We start from the raw sequence: 18,034 nt of genomic DNA, 5'->3' as shown, positions 1-18,034 counted from the left end.
CTTTGGGATGACTTGGAACGCTGACTGCGAGCCAGGCTTAATCACCCAACATCAGTGCCTGACCTCACTAATGCTCTTGTGGCTGAATGGAAGCAAGTACCCGCAGCAATGTTCCAACATCTAGTGGAAAGCCTTTTCAGACGAGTGGGCTGTTATAGCAGCAAAGGAGGGATCAACTCCATATTAATGCCTATGATATTGTAATGAGATGTTCGACAAGCAGGTGTTCACATACTTTTGGTCATGTAGTGTATTTCTTCACATCTCCATGCCAATCATTTGATTGATCTCAAAGTTTCACGGGGATATGCATTTAGGTATTCTTGAATTACTGTTTTGTGAGCGTATTATATCTGATGGTGTTAAAAAAAACTATTAGACTTTCTTGTTTTTTGTTTGAATCAAAGCATATATCCTACTTTTCAGCTTCATCTAACCATCCTAAAATCTCATTAGAAATTAGGTGTTTTTGGTGTAACAGTAGAATTATAGGCCTACTATGCTACGGTATTAAATTCGGTTCTGTTATGTAAAATGCAAATTAATCATTATGTGATCTTGTGAGACATTGATTCAGCTTTGATTTAACTTTACTAAAGGAGCACCATTGTGAGAAGTGATGATCTTCTGTTTGTAATAATAATAATAATAATAATAATAATAATAATAATAATAAGTGATGAGCCTGACTACACTGGCGGATTTGCCATTAGGCACAAGACACAATTGCCTGAAATCATCAAGGGGCCTCATGAGCTGGGCATAAAAAATACATTAAAATAAAACAAAATTACAATACTTTCTGTGCTTGAAGCCCCCCTCCTGCTCCGCTCGAAGCATAATAAATAAATAAATAATAGAAACATCTCCATTAAAATCCATCTGTTTAATTCACCGCATCCGCCGATATCGTCCTTTCGCATCTGCGGTGGAAGGTGGCCAAGCTACAATGGTGCTTATCAGACCAGGAGACATTCCGAAAATCAGTCTTCTCTTGAAAACATCTGTAGTGTCCAAATGGTTTGGGCTACACACTAAGATACCTCTCTATGAAAATATGAGACTCTCCGTTTTGCTCTGTGACCCCCACAAGTCCCAAATCATCTTGGCTTCTGGACCCTGTCAGCGTATTTCAAGGCTCTTTTGAGACAATGATTTATCAGTGATCAAAGCCCTGCTCAGATAATCCCTACCATTGTATCGCTGAGTTGGCGTATTGCTGCTGCAAATGTACATGGCAGTCGTAATGTAAGTAACCTAATTTATGTCCCTCTAACTCCCCTGAATGCCTCTGTCAACCCTACAGCTATTGTATGCAGTAATCATGCGCCTATGAACCAGAGTTATATTGTTAGCACTGAGGCAGTTTGGCCTAGTAGGAAATCCACTGTGTGCAGCTCACCCTGCACTATATGCTCAAACATAAATATCACTGTCATGTCTAGCTCTGATCAGCCTCCCAGTAAAGCAATAAAAACAATCAAGAATCCCAAAAGAGTTAAAAAAAGAAAAAGAAGCCCATTCTTGTGGGAAGGTGCTATAGACCACGAAGTGCTAACAATCATTATATGGATAATATGTGTGAAATGCTTGATAATCTATGTGATATCAACAGAGAGGTACAGTGCATTCGGAAAGTATTCAGACCCCTTCACTTTTTCCACATTTTGTTACGTTACAGCCTTATTCTGTAATTTCCCTCAATCTACACACAATACCCGATTATGACAAAACAGAAATACCTTATTTACATTGGTATTCACACCCTTTGCTATGAGACTTGAAATTGAGCTCAGGTGCCTCCTGTTGCCATTGATCATCCTTGAGATGCTTCTACAACTTGATTCAATTGATTGGACATGATCCCACAGTTGACAGTGCATGTCAGAGCAAAAACCAAGCCATAAGGTCGAAGGAAAGCTCTGAGACAGGATTGTGTCGAGGCAAAAATCTGGCGAAGGGTATCAAACATTTCTGCAGCATTGAAGGTCCCCAAGAACATAGTGGCCTCCATCATTCTTAAATGGAAGAAGTTTGGAACCACCAACTCTTCCTAGAACTGGCCACCCGGCCAAACGTGGGAGAAGGGCCTTGGTCAGGGAGTTCACCAAGAACCTGATGGTCACATCGTACAACTGGCAACCGTGTCAGCGTGTATGCGCCCGGCCCACCACAGGAGTCGCTAGAGCACGATGGGACAAGGACATCCCTGCCGGCCAAACCCTTCCCTAACCCGGACGACGCTGGGCCAATTGTGCGCCAACCAATGGGTCTCCCGGTCACGGCTGGCTGTGACAGAGCCTGGACGCGAACCAAAATCTCTAGTGGCACAGCTAGCATTGCGATGCAGTGCCTTAGACCACTGCGCCACTCAGGAGGCCCCGATGGTCACTCTGACAGAGCTCCACAGTTCCTCTGTGGAGATGGAAGAACCTTCCAGAAGAACAACAATCTCTGCAGCACTCCACCAATCAGGCCTTTATGGTAGAGTGGCCAGACGGAAGCCAGATTCTCTGGTCTGATGAAATAAAGATTGAACTCTTTGGCCTGAATGCCAAGCATCACGTCTGGAGGAAACCTGGCAGCATCCCTACGGTGAAGCATGGTGGTGGCAGCGTCATGCTGCGGGGATGTTTTCTGCAGCACGGAGACTAATCAGGATTGAGAGAAAGATGAACGGGACAACGTACAGAGAGATCCTTGATGAAAACCTGCTCCAGAGTGCTCAGGACCTCAGACTGGGGTGAAGGTTCACCTTCCAACAGGACAACGACCCTAAGCACACAGCCACGACCAGCAGGAGTGGCTTCAGGACAAGTCTCTGAATGTCCTTGGGTGGCACAGCCAGAGCCCGGACTTGAACCCGATCTAACATCTCTGGAGAGACCTGAAAATAGCTGTGCAGCGACACTCCCCATCCAACCTGACAGAGCTTGAGAGGATCTGCAGAGAAGAATGGCAGAAATTCCCCAAATACAGGTGTGCCAAGCTTGTAGCATCATATCCGAGAAGACTTGAGTCTGTAATCGCTGGCAAAGGTGCTTCAACAAAGTACTGAGTAAAGGGTCTGAATACTAATGTAAATGTGATTTTTCCATAAAAATAAAAAAATACATTTGCAAAAATGTATAAAAACCTGTTTTTGCTTATTCATTATTGGGTATTGTGCTTAGGTTGATGAGGGGGAAAGAACTATTTAATCAATTTTAGAATAAGGGGTCTGAATACTTTCCAAATGCACTATATTTCATCAGTGACCTAAATATTGACTAGCTTTCATCAAGCTGCCCACTCAAGCTGCCCCAGTGTAACCAGTGCCTGCAACCTGGTTCAGGTTTTCAGTAAACAGCATAGAATGTTTCATCCAATTGTATTGATCACATCTTTACTAATGCTGCAGAAATCTACTCTAATGCATATCCAAATCCATCTGATGTAGTGATCATAATACATTTAAATTTTTTTTACATTTTAGTCATTTAGCAGACGCTCTTATCCAGAGCGACTTACAGTAGTGAATGCATACATTTTATACATTTTTTTCTCCGTACTGGTCCCCCGTGGGAATCGAACCCACAACTCTGGCGTTGCAAACACCATGCTCTACCAACTGAGCCACACAGGACTGTAATATGCTAGCCATATCTAAGAAAGTTCCAAAGGCTGGGCCTAATATACCAAAGTTCCAAAGGCTGGGCCTAATATAGTGTATAAGAGGTCATACAATACGTTTTGTAGTGATTACTATGATTACTAAGATGTAATTATTATTTGCTAGTATGTGGTGTGTAATGAGAAGCAACCAGACGCTGCACTTGACACATTTATGAAATGGCTTATTCCAATTACTAATAAGCGTGCACCCATTAAGAAAATGACTGCAAAAACTGTAAAATCCCTGTGGATTGATGAGGAATAAAAATGGTATGGTTGAGAGCAATGAGGCAAAAGGAATGGCAAATAAGTCTGGCTGCACAGCTGAAAGGCAAATCTACTGTAAATTGAGAAATCGTGACTAAACTGAACAAAAAGAAGAAACTGTACTATTACTGTACTACACAGATAAATTATATAAAGAATGATAGTAAAAAAAACTTTCATGAATTGTTGGGCAAAATATCAAAATAGGCTCCATCATTAATTGAAACAGTTGGCTCATTCATCACGACAACTTTACTGAGGATGATAGCGGACGATATTGCTACTGCTATTTGCCATCTCTTCAATCGTAGCCTACAGGAAAGTGTGTGCCCTCAGGCCTGGAGGGAAACAAAATGCATTCCGTCACCCAAAAATAGCAAAGCACCCTTTACTGGCTCAAACAGCCGACCAATCAGCCGACCAACAAATTAACAACAGATTTTCAGCACGCTTATAAGGAAGGGCATTCAACATGTACAGCCCTTACACAAATGACTGATGATTGGCTGAGAGAAATTGACAATAAAAATAGTGGGAGCTATTTTGTTAGACTTCAGTGCAGCTTTTGATACTATCGATCATAATCTGCTGCTGGAAAAACGTATGTGTTATGGCTTTACATCTCCTGCTATATTGTGGATCGAGAGTTCTCTGTCTAACAGAACACAGAGGGTGTTCTTTAATAGAAAACTCTCCAACATAATCAAGATAGAGTCAGGCATTGTACAAATTGTACATGTACAAATTACCTCGACTAACCTGTACCGCCGCACATTGACTCGGTACCGGTACCCCCTGTATACAGCCTCATTATTGTCTTAATTATTATTTAATTTTTTTTACTTTAGTTTATTCAGTAAATATTTTTCAGTAAATGTGTTGGTTAAGGGCTTGTAAGTAAGCATTTCACGGTAAGGTCTACACCTCTTGTATTCGGCGCATGTGACAAATACAATTTGATTGGATTTGATTCCCAAGGGCAATTGTCTAGGCCCCATTCTTTTTTCAATCTTTACGAATGACCTGCCACTGGCTCTGAGTAAAACCTGTATGTCTAAACTGCTTGGATTATGAATTTATAAATTGGATTGGATTATACATTTCCTGGTAAAAACATATTGATGCAACAGTGGCTAAAATGGGGAGAGGTCTGTCCATAATAAAGCGTAGCACTACCTTAACAACTCTATCAACAAGTCAGGTACTTAAGGCCCCAGTTTTGTCGCACCTGGACTACTGTCCAGTCGTGTGGTCATGTGCCACAAAGAGGGATTTAGGAAAATTACAAATGCCCCAGAACAGGGCAGCAAGCAGTAAAATCAGATAAAAAAACAAACAGATAAAACACACCTTCTCGAACAGCAGGGAATGTGAGACACACAGGCACAGACATACACACACACACACACATCAAATCAAATGTATTTATAAAGCCCTTTTTAGATTAGCAGAGGTCACCAAGTACTATACAGAAACCCAGCCTAAAACCCCAAACAGCAATATGAATGAAGATGTATAATGCTGATGTAGAAGCACAGTGGCTAGGAAAAACTCCCTAGAAAAGCAGGAACCTAGGAAGAAACCTAGAGGAACCAGACTCTGAGGGGTGGCCGCTCCTCTTCTGGCTGTGCCAGGTGGAGATTATAAGAGTACATGACCATTAAGGCCAGATTGTTCTTCAAGATGTTGAAACGTTCATAGATGACCAGCAGGGTCAAATAATAATCACAGTGATTGTAGAGGGTGCCACAGGTCAGTACCTCAGGAGTAAATGTCAGTTGGCTTTTCATAGCCGAACATTCAGTGTTCAAGACAGCAGGTGCGGTAGAGAGAGAGGGAGAGCGAGTCGAAAACATCAGGTCCGGGACAAGGTAGCACGTCCGGTGAACAGGTCAGGGTTCCATAGCCGCAGGCGGGGAGGGGAGGGGAAGGAGAGTGCGAGATAGAGAATTAAAGGGAGCATACTTACATTTACACAGGAAACCAGATAAGACAGGAGAATTACACTAGATTTAACAGACTGACCCTAGCTCCCCTGGCACATAGACTATTGCAGCATAGATACTGGAGGCTGAGACATAACATATGCACTATACACACGTGCACATGGATTTTGTGTTATACAGTACATATGTGAAAGTAGAGTAGTGGGCTGAGGGCATACACTTAATGTGTTGTGAAATGTATTTTAATGTTTAATATAACTACAGTACCTTCATTTTGCTAGTCCCCATGAAGAGTAGCTGCTGACTTGGCATCAGCTAATGGGAATCTATAATAAATAGAAATACAAATAGGCCTACTAGTATCTGTAACGGCCGTCGGGAGAGAGAGTAGACCAAGGTGCAGCGGAGTTAGTGTTCATCATTGAATTTAACAACAGAAAGAACACTATACAAAACAAGAAAACCGACAGCCAAACAGTCCTCTCAGGTGCAAAACACTAAACAGAAACAATTACCCACAAAACCCCAACGGAAAAACAGGCACTTATGTGTGACTCCCAATCAGCAACAACACTCTACAGCTGTGCCTGATTGGAAGCCACACGGCCAAAATCAATGAAACAAACCAACATAGAAATATGCACATAGAACGCCCACCCAATGTATCACCCTTGTCACGGTTGTCGTGGGTTAAGGAGGACCAAAACGCAGCAGGAATGTTGATGCTCATCTTGTGTATTTATTTACAAACTAAGTGAACACCAAAACAACAAAACGAAACGAACAACGAAACAGTCTTGAAAGGCTCACTCGGCAAAACAAGAAACAATCTCCCACAAATACACAGACAAACACACCCAACTAATATAGGACATCCAATCAAAGGCAACACCAAACAGCTGCCTTCAATTGGAAGTCCACCCCAATTAACTCAACATAGAAATAGATTACCTAGACTAAACATAGAATTACATAAACAAGGAACAGTGCCCAAAAACCCCGGAATACATAAATCAAATGCCCTTTTTAGAAAAACCACCACCCCGAACCACATAAACCAAATACCCTCTGCCACGTCCTGACCAAACTACAATACCAATTAACCCTTATACTGGCCAGGACGTGACAACCCTGGCCTAACCAAAATAAAGAACAATAACCCCTCTCTATGGCCAGGGTGTTACAGTATCACAAGACTTGTCTGAAGGTAACCCGGTACCGGGACGGGAAAAAAACAATAGAAGTGAATAGGGCATTTCAACATAAAAGGTATAGGCCTAAGGGTAATTCCAAGATATTTTATTTTTCTGAGCTTACTTATGTCTCTCACATATCCACCTCATTTTCAAACGTTTCTATGGGCACAGCCAAACAACTATATAGATGATTCAATTTCCCCTTTTCCTCCCTATTGCAGCGCACTGGTGGCAAACTTGGCAGAGTCAATGATTTGAGAGTCAATTTACAGAGTATAAAAGCCAAGTAAACAAGTAGGCTTTAAATGTAAGTGTATAAATGTAATTGTATATTTATTTCATTCAAGTTCGCTAACATTAGCTAGACTTACAAGTAGGCTAATTCTGTTGTAATAATAACGTTAGTTGTGTTGTGTCAGAGTTAAGGCCAACTATAAGGATAACTATAATGACAAACTATAGGCTACATAACGTTGTTGAGCATCCATACTAGAGGAAGGTTTATCGTTCTACAGTCCTACACCTGTCAATCAACTGATCAACGCATCCCATTGCATGCTGCCTAAGAACCAAGTTATGCTTGATCTGAAATGTGGTCGGAGGCGCCATTTGGATGGTGTGATGCAATTGCGAAGCCTCCGGAGGCACGCAGAGGCCAAATTGAGCTCTGTACCGCAACCCAGTGCGCCTCTCAAATTGTGTAACAATGTAGAGGGCTCAGTATAGCTCCGCATTGATATGATTGGTTGACTGTAGGTGAGTGCGGGAGGTCCTGTATAAACACAAACTTTTTTGTGTTTGTTGTTGCCTGTTTTGCTTGTTATTTTGGCATTAATGCGTGTCACATATCAGTTTGCAAACAATGCAAATAAAGCCACAATCAAACATGGTCTCTTTTTTTCTGTCTTGAGTAAGGAAGCTCAAAAATGCAGGTGTTTCAGCCTAGCTCAGTGCTTTCTGTGGTGGTGGGGCAGCCAGCGGAAAATATAGAGTGTAGTAGGGTTTGCTAATGTTCTCTAGTTGCGCCGTGATTGGCTCAGTGTTCTGTCACTCATGGGGACACTATGTCAACGCAAAATCTATGGGAAGAGCTCGAACATTGAAGCCCCTTGGGTGCTGCCATAGAATTACATTAGAAGTGCCCATCCAAGAAGGCTCAAGGCCACTGGCCATGGATAAAATGATGTCAAATCATGTTGTATCTACCGTAGCTTTGATTGGACTGATTGTGTCAACATCATACTTTCAAAATCTTAGCTAGCAAGCTGGACAAGCAGTCATCATCATGAATCATGTCGACAAACTACTGGCAAATCCTTTTCAATCCTTGTCATATGAAGAGAAATTCTAGATAAAACCTATTGATCGGCCATTGGACATAAACATTAGATGTTGGAAATTCAAAATTCAACAATGAGCGGTTTGGAAATAATCAGTGTCTCACTGCAAGTGTTGGAAAGCAATCGCTAGCCTGCTATTCTGTGGAGTGGGTGTGTGGTCCAAGTCTGGGTTTAAGGGTCTCTTTTCCAAGCTTAAAAGGATAAACATTCAACACCATGGGCCAGAGGTTGAAAACATTGGGCATGCTGTCAATCCATCATGACTTGTGCCGCGTTCAAAACAATTAGAAACTCGGAACTGGGAAATCTCAGACTTCAGTGAGTTCAAGACAACTGGGATCTCGAGCTCCGCCTGGGAAAATAAGTTTTGAATAGTTATCCAACTCGGAATTCTAAGTCAGGAACTCTGGCCTCTTTTTAGAGGTCCAACCTGAAGATCACTGACATCATGATTTGGCCTTGTTTTTTTCCGAGTTCCTAGTTGTCTTGAAAGCACCATAAATCCAGAGAATGCCAGACTTTGATGGCAAAGTTTGATGACAAAATTTACCCACAAGGACTGCTGCCCCACCTTCCTGTTCAAGTGAGCACAACGAGGTGAGTCCAAAAATGTCTTGTATGCTGCTGCATAAATGATGTAATATGCCAGGGAGATATGTATACTGTAGCTAAGAAAGTAATATGAAGTGTATGTTGTGTAGTAAGCTGTTAGTAGCCCATGTGCCTCACCCTAATAATTTGGTCCCTTTCCCCCTCATAACTTAGCCTACTGTTCTGACTTGGTGGTGCACATGCAGCATATAGCCTGTTTAAGAGAAATAGAATCATTGAATATTGTAAGTGTGTTCATTGTCTGCTTACATGCCCCCTTTATTTATCCTACAGTTCTGACTAGGTGTACAGGGAGAATACTGTAAGAATGGCCCATGTTCTGAATTCTGTCACTGTACATTTCAAAAGTGCTGAACAAATAGTGATATTGACTATGTCCGTCCTAACTCGCTCATTAATGTCTTAATCGAAATGACGGATTGCCTTTTATCCACTCGTCGTCCCCTTATGCCATAGTTTGTACATCTCAATTGTAAGTAGAAACCACATTTGTTGAAGCAAGTCAGCCATGTTTCTTTAAAGACAGTAAATGAGGCTGAATGAATTGTTTCGCTGACAGACAAGGCTCCGCTGAGAGCCAGGTGTAGCAGTGGTAAGGATTCACTCCATGGTGCTGAAAAGAAAGCTCTACTGTTGAGACTAAATAACTGCATCTTGCCTACCTGATTGAGCAACTGTTTGGATCAGTTAGGCTACGGGTTTTTTCTTGGCAGTTTAGCCTACAAGGTCCAAGCACCTTAGTAGGTAAGTAATATGGTGTATTTTGTAATGATGTATCAGCTAATAGAAACATGCTAATGTTTTTCTAGTGGCACACATATGAAGGACGACGTTGTATCCATAGTTTCTGTGTCCGGCTTCCGTGTTGTAAAAGTGTTCAAAATGAAGTGGACAGACACTTCAAAACAGTCTGGCTATTTATATATACAGTATATATATACTGCTCAAAAAAATAAAGGGAACACTTAAACAACACATCCTAGATCTAAATGAATGAAATAATCTTATTAAATAATTTTTTCTTTACATAGTTGAATGTGCTGACAACAAAATCACACAAAAATAATCAATGGAAATCCAATTTATCAACCCATGGAGGTCTGGATTTGGAGTCACACTCAAAATTAAAGTGGAAAACCACACTACAGGCTGATCCAACTTTGATGTAATGTCCTTAAAACAAGTCAAAATGAGGCTCAGTAGTGTGTGTGGCCTCCCACGTGCCTGTATGACCTCCCTACAACGCCTGGGCATGCTCCTGATGAGGCGGCGGACGGTCTCCTGAGCGATCTCCTCCCAGACCTGGACTAAAGCATCCGCCAACTCCTGGACAGTCTGTGGTGCAACGTGGCGTTGGTGGATGGAGCGAGACATGATGTCCCAGATGTGCTCAATTGGATTCAGGGCTGGGGAACGTGCGGGCCAGTCCATAGCATCAATCCCTTCCTCTTGCAGGAACTGCTGACACACTCCAGCCACATGAGGTCTAGCATTGTCTTGCATTAGGAGGAACCCAGGGCCAACCGCACCAGCATATGGTCTCACAAGGGGTCTGAGGATCTCATCTCGGTACCTAATGGCAGTCAGGCTACCTCTGGCGAGCACATTTCTTTGGCCCCCCAAAGAAATGCCACCCCACACAATGACTGACCCACCGCCAAACCGGTCATGCTGGAGGATGTTGCAGGCAGCAGAACGTTCTCCACGGCGTCTCCAGACTCTGTCACGTCTGTCACGTGCTCAGTGTGAACCTGCTTTCATCTGTGAAGAGCACAGGGCGCCGGTGGCGAATTTGCCAATCTTGGTGTTCTCTGGCAAATGCCAAACGTCCTGCACAGTGTTGGGCTGTAAGCACAGCCCCCACCTGTGGACGTTGGGCCCTCATACCACCCTCATGGAGTCTGTTTCTGACCATTTGAGCAGACACATGCACATTTGTGGCCTGCTGGAGGTCATTTTGCAGGGCTCTGGCAGTGCTTCTCCTGATCCTCCTTGCACAAAGGCGGAGGTAGCGGTCCTGCTGCTGGGTTGTTGCCCTCCTATGGCCTCCTCCACGTCTCCTGATGTACTGGCCTGTCTCCTGGTAGCGCCTCCATGCTCTGGACACTACGCTGACAGACACAGCAAACCTTCTTGCCACAGCTAGCATTGATGTGCCATCCTGGATGAGCGGCACTACCTGAGCCACTTGTGTGGGTTGTAGACTCCGTATCATGCTACCACTAGAGTGAAAGCACCGCCAGCATTCAAAAGTGACCAAAACATCAGCCAGGAAGCATAGGAACTGAGAAGTGGTCTGTGGTCCCCACCTGCAGAACCACTCCTTTATTGGGGGTGTCTTGCTAATTGCCTATAATTTCCACCTGTTGTCTATTCCATTTGCACAACAGCATGTGAAATTTATTGTCAATCAGTGTTGCTTCCTAAGTGGACAGTTTGATTTCACAGAAGTGTGATTGACTTGGAGTTACATTGTGTTGTTTAAGTGTTCCCTTTATTTTTTGGAGCAGTGTATATATATTTTTTAATATCTGTTTTTCCATGTATGAATTTGTTATTAAATGCGTTTCTATGGTCTAATAGGAGTGAGGCCAACTTCAATGTTTCATCAAATAAAATGTGTATAATTTTTTTTGATAGCCTACTTACAGGGGTCCTAAAATTCTAAATCAAATAGTCATGCCAAGGATAATTTAGCTATCTTAACCCTCCTGTTGTGTTCGTTTCATGTTAATGAATTCTGTGTTCCCGGTCCAAAATGACCACCCCATTATAGCTGATTATAAATCCATAATAATACATATATTATCACCTAATGTTGTGTTAGATCTTTTTATCAGCTTAAGTTCTTGTGAACATTTCAAGTTTCAAACTTCTATTTGCTATTTATGGCCTGTAGACCTCATTGACCTGAGCTCATACAACTCATTTTTGAGTAAAAAAAACATAACGTATGGATTATTTTGATTATGACAAATACTCAGATTAAACATTATTAATTACAGACTACTTTATGTCAAAGTTTAACAAGGACTCTCCTCCTCACCAGTGTCATGATCAAAGATATGATCAAGAGCCTCACATACAGTATGTCGTTTGGTCATTGTGCTGCCACAGATTGAATTGTGAGCAAGGCCTCAAAAAAGCTTTATATATATATACCAGAGCTGAGAAAAGTTCTATATACAATTGAAACAATGTTGTGATTGTTTGTGAGAATGCCAACAGGTGTGGTTCCCAATGGGGAAAGATTCTATTGGGGAAAGGTTCCTGTGGGGGTTGTCATGGAAGCCAAGAAGGGGAGTGAGGTGTGTGTGTGTGTGTGTGTGCGTGCGTGCGTGCTCACACATGTCTGGGAGAGGAAGTGTGTCCATCTGATGAATGGGCATGTGCCTGAACTCAATTTTATAGACTTTTGTGTGTTCAGATGCCCTGTGTGGACAAAGTCATGGAACCTTATGACAGTCAGATTAAATGAACTGTATTTTTCAGAGAGAAAACTTCGGTCCAATTCGACCAGAACACAGCAGGAGGGTTAAAACAATTCCATATATTAGCTTAATAGAAACCCAGCTCTGGTCATTGGACTAAAGGCAGGCACGTGCACAGATTGGTCTCTACCTGTGCAGAGCACATGCCCCTTTGCCCTTCCAGTATCCAAAGTTTCCCCAAAAATGTGCTTTTTTGTCATTGAACCTACTGCCCACAAGCTGTCATCAAGTTCGCCACCCGCACCCCTGTCCATTGTAGCAACATAATCACTCCGGACAGACACAAGCAAAAACTCATTATATAAATGTTGCGGCAGCCTAGCTACAACCAAACATTAGAGATCTGGCATGCTGTATGGGATGAAAACGAGACGATTCTTCAGCTACTAATATTAGCAGCTGCATACAGCCTACGCTCCCTGTCCATCTGGTCAGGGTAAACACATTGGTAACGTTATGTATTTATTGTCCATTTGTTTATCAGGAGAAAATGTGAATGTGATTACATTTGGTTGATATTCTAACCTGGGCTGGCTATACCTTTAGAAAATCCAAAAGTATCAACTGGAATTAATCAACAAAATATTGATGAAATAGACTGTGATTTCATTTTTAATTAGGCCTACAGTTGCATAGGCCTGCATGATGCAAACATGCATAAAGCAAGCTCAGCCCTGTGAATTCTATTGTCCATCAGTTGTCTCTGTTGTCCCCTGTTAGTCTAGTCTAAAATATAATTCATATGAACAAGTATAAGGCTGCTGCATAGAAACGGGCTACGTGGCCTATTAGTGCGCATAGGCTACGTGGTCTGCTCTCCAAGCTTTGGAATCAGAACGTTGAATAAGATAACATAACTGCTCCATGTATGCATGATGTTGGAATTTGATTAATAATCATTAAAACAATTGTACCAATGTAACAATGGATGTGGAAATGGCATTTTACATTGTAGAACCAGTTTATTGGTTGTAATTGTCAATTGGGTAATGGTCCTGGGGAGCAAGTGCTTATTATGTAGGCCTACTTGTTTGAGCTCCTGTTAGACTGATTCGATTTGGTTTCTCAGGTAGGACAGGTTAAGCCTGATACAGAGGCTATTTCTTTTGGGCAATTGCCCATGTATATTTGATCAATCAAATCAAATCAAATGTATTTATATAGCCCTTCTTACCTCAGCTGATATCTCAAAGTGCTGTACAGAAACCCAGCATAAAACCCCAAACAGCAAGTAATGCAGGTGTAGAAGCACGGTGGCTAGGAAAAACTCCCTAGAAAGGCCAAAACCTAGGAAGAAACCTAGAGAGGAACCAGGCTATGAGGGGTGGCCAGTCCTCTTCTGGCTGTACCAGATTAGGAAAAACTCCGGGCCCCAGGGGGGAAAATCTACTTATATATTTTGTATGATATGGTGCTTCCACCATTGGATCACCAAGACCTGTAAATACATCTACACCCTGAGCATATCAACTTGCCTTGCCTTCTGTTGATTTCATGCTCTTATGACTGCAAATGAGTTAAGAATTAGTCCAAGCAAGGAGTAAAATCATTGATGTGTAATAATGTGATTGTGTTTGTTTAGGTGATTGACTCTATATACAGTAATGAGAGAAACTTGACAGGTCTACTCACTGTGCTTGGAGAGGAAACATTAAATGTGCCACTGGAGTGGGCACACGAGATGTGGCTTCAGTTCATGTCAGGAGAGAGTTGACAATGGTATTGGAATGGAGTGGTCATCATATCTTAATCAGGGAACAGCAGGGGACTTAGCTGTAAATACAAATAGCAGATAGATTCCATTACAGCAGTGCCATCATAGGTTTAGGCAACAAGTTTCGAAATGAAGTTAAACTCAGGCTTGCCTGGAGTTGAGGCTTTTGGCGGTGTGGAGATATTCCAAGTTCTTGTGATCTGTCCATACTATGAATGGGTTTTCTGCCGCCACTAACCAGTGCCTCCACTCCTTCAACGCCATCTTCACCGCCAGAAGTTTTTTTGGTTACCCATGTCGTAATTCCTTGAGATGATGGGAGAGGAAAGCGCAAGGATGCAGCTTTTGGTCCTGGGCCAAACGCTGAGACAGGACAGCCCCCACTCTGACGTCCGAAGCGTTGACCTCCACCATGAACTGCCGGGATAGATCTGGATGGATTAGGATGGGAGTGGTAGTGATTGGTGTTTGAGGTCCAAGAACGCCTGGTCTGCAGCTGGAGATCACGTAAATGGGACCTTGGTAGAGGTGAGTGCTGACAGGGGAGAAGTCCAGGTGCTGCAGCCCCGGATGAACCGGTGGTAGAAATTGGCGGAAGTGTTGCAGCTGCACTCTGGAGGTGGGTTGCGGCCAATCCACCACCGCTCTCACCTTTTCAGGAGCCATCTGGATGTTGCCTGCGGCTATGATGTACCCCAGGAAGGAGATGGTGGAGTGATGGAATTCGCATTTTTCCACTTTGACATACAGCGGGTTCTCCAGAAGACACTGGAGGACTTGTCTGACATGGAGGACATGTTCTTGAGCCAAGTGGGAAAACACAAGGATGTCATCAAGGTAGACGAATACAAACCAGTTCAACATGTCCTGGAGAACATTGTTTACCAGGGCCTGGAATACAGCAGTGCGTTGGTCAGTCCGAACGGCATCACCAGGTATTCGTATTTCCACTCATCCCCTTCCCGGATCCGTACCAGATGGTAGGCATTCCAGAGGTCCAACTTGGAGAAGACGGTAGCCCCCTGGAGAGGCTCAAAAGACAAGATGATGAGTGGAAGCTGGTAATGGTTTTTAACCGTGACGTCATTCAGGTAGTCTATACACAGATGCAGGTTTTGGTCCTTCTTTTCCACAAAGAAGAACCCTGCGGGGGAGGTGACGGATACCCCTGCAGCCAGGGAGTCCTCAATATATGTCTCCATCGCCTTGGTCTCCCTACCTGACAGGGAATAAAGCCGCCCGAGGTGGTGTAGTGCCAGGGAGAAGGTCAATGGCGCAGTCATAGGGCCAATGCGGAGGAAGCGCGGTGGCATGGGCATTCTGAAAACCTCCCGGAGGTCTTGCTATGCCGCGGGAACGGCGGATAGGTCCGGGGCTTTTCCCAAGCCCGCAGGAAGACGTCCCGGGGCAGGCAGTGCCTACTTCAGCCAATAACCATGGTAAAATGGGCTCCAACCCAGGATAAAACTAGTAGCCCAGTCGATCAGGGGATTGTGCCTCTGGAGCCAGGAAAACCCTAAAACTACAGGTGCTTGAGGGGATTTGATGGGCAGGAACTGCATAAACTCACTGTGATTACCCATCAAGGATGCTGTAATATGTAACAGCATCCATACAGCATCCCTGTTGCTGTAATAAATATTGTTACTTCAACACAGTTGCATTTGGGTTTTACCTGAAACGTGATAGTATGAACTGGCCATGACTGACCCAGCAGACTTGGACCAGCTCTGCAACACCATCTCCTCCCAAGGAGCCATCATTAGTAGACACGAGGAGTTGCTTTGCGGTCTGATGGAAGGGTTTAAGGACGTGGCCGAACATCACGACCTAGCATTGGACGCATTGCGGGATTTCGAAATGAAGTTGAACTCAGACATTTTAGAATTCACGAATACAGACTGCGCATATTGCCCACTTAACACTTCAAAGTAACCCAAAAAACATTCCTGATAAAGCCCTGATCATCCACATACCTGACGATAACTGAGAACTGCAAGTAACTGCAAGCAGATAGGTCCCAGAGTGGTGGGGCAATTTTTTACCCCTGGGGCCCGGAGTTTTTCCTAATCTGGTAACCTAACCAGAAAAACTCGACCCTATAGGGTATGACAGTGATTAATCAGTTGTAAAAAGGTTTTATATGGGCTATGACGGGACCAGTTTATCTAATCAGTTCACATGGTTAAAAAAAAACGATTTGAAAAAACTCTTGACAGAGATTTAGGACAAACGGAACTCTGACATAACTCCGACATTGAATTAAATAAACATGTATACAAATAAACATGTAAACAACATGTACGCATGTATAGAAATGTATACATGTTGCAATAAACAGTAAGGCAATGGAATGATGAAACGCTAGCAATTATTGTAGTATTAGAAGGAATCTAGATTTATCACATAGGGCCTATGCATTTAAACGTGTGAAAGCAACAGCAAATATTTCAACAAAAGAAAAAAAGCACTCTCCACTGGCGAGAGTTTGGAGTGCAAGTGAACCATCTTCGCCACACTAACATTTGATTTTAACAACAAATTCCAAATGCAAGCTTCATAAGTATATTATCAATATTAAGCAATTGTTACATATCAAAAGACCAGTAGACCTACGCTAATTGTTGGCCCAATGCTGGTGAGCTTGCAAAGTAAACAGTTAATATTCTTAATCACCAAACAATTTTTGGAGCTGCATATTTATTTATTACGGTATTACTCTCTCCCTAAAATTTGTCGTTTGCGCGACACCCGAACCTATCATAAATTTACAGCAATTCAATAATCTGTTTGAAAACTCACCCGACTTGTGTTTATTGACAATTTGTTGGTCCAGTCAGAGTGCCGAGTGAGCGTTTCACTAGCCAATCTGGTTCCGTTTTTTTGCAAGGGAGACGCTGCGGCTACTGTCTAGCTGCGTGTGGATTAATCGACGTTGACTGTGCCACAAAATGAGTGCCAAATCATTGCAAAAACTGGCCAGATAATTTCAAGTCATCAGTCTCAAGACAAAGTCGAGTCCCAAGTATTGAGGCTCCAAAGTCTCAAGTTATTTTATTTTATATCAAATCAGTCTCAAGTCATCAAATTTGTGACTCGAGTCAGACTCGAGCCCAAATCCAGTGAGTCGAGTCCACAACTCTGGCAGAAAAACATTAACTGTGTTGGAATACTCATACTATTTTTATTTTTTATTAACAAACAAATATTAGCAAAAAAGAGGAATAGTCAAATGCAAACAAGCATACCTACTATTTACATCGCCAGGAATTTTCATTTTAGTTAAAGTAGTGACATATTGTTTTAAATTCATTTATAAAGTGAACAAAGTTAGGTTTTGAATTCGACCATTTACATTTGTGAATATGACATTTACCTAATATTATTATCAGTTGAATCAAATATACTACATCTTTATCAATGTCAGAATTTCTGAAATAAATCATTATATCAAAATCATTAAATTGTACAACCTATCCTGTTTTCTTTGTAACAACGTTCTGTACGTCAATCCAAAGAATTCTACTGTAAATACAGGTAAAAAACAAATGAAATATGGTCTCCTTCTCCATTCCACAGAAATCACAATTATAGTCAATATTCAGCTTGAAGTTTTCCAAAACATGCAATTTCCAAATCCCAGATTGAGGCCAATGATGAGAACAGGCCACCACCAAGGAGAAGACAAGGTGGCACTTCTCTGTCACAATTGAGGAGTGTCTGTTGAGCGGTTGGATTTGAGAAGATTTAATTTGCTTTGGGGATGCATTTATAGCCGGAGCGCAACTTTCACTGGGGATAGGGGGGTCATGTC

This window comes from Salmo trutta, chromosome 28 (genome assembly GCF_901001165.1).
Source record: "Salmo trutta chromosome 28, fSalTru1.1, whole genome shotgun sequence".
In the NCBI taxonomy this organism is placed as follows: domain Eukaryota; kingdom Metazoa; phylum Chordata; class Actinopteri; order Salmoniformes; family Salmonidae; genus Salmo; species Salmo trutta.
Note: the sequence above shows the minus strand (reverse complement) of the source record.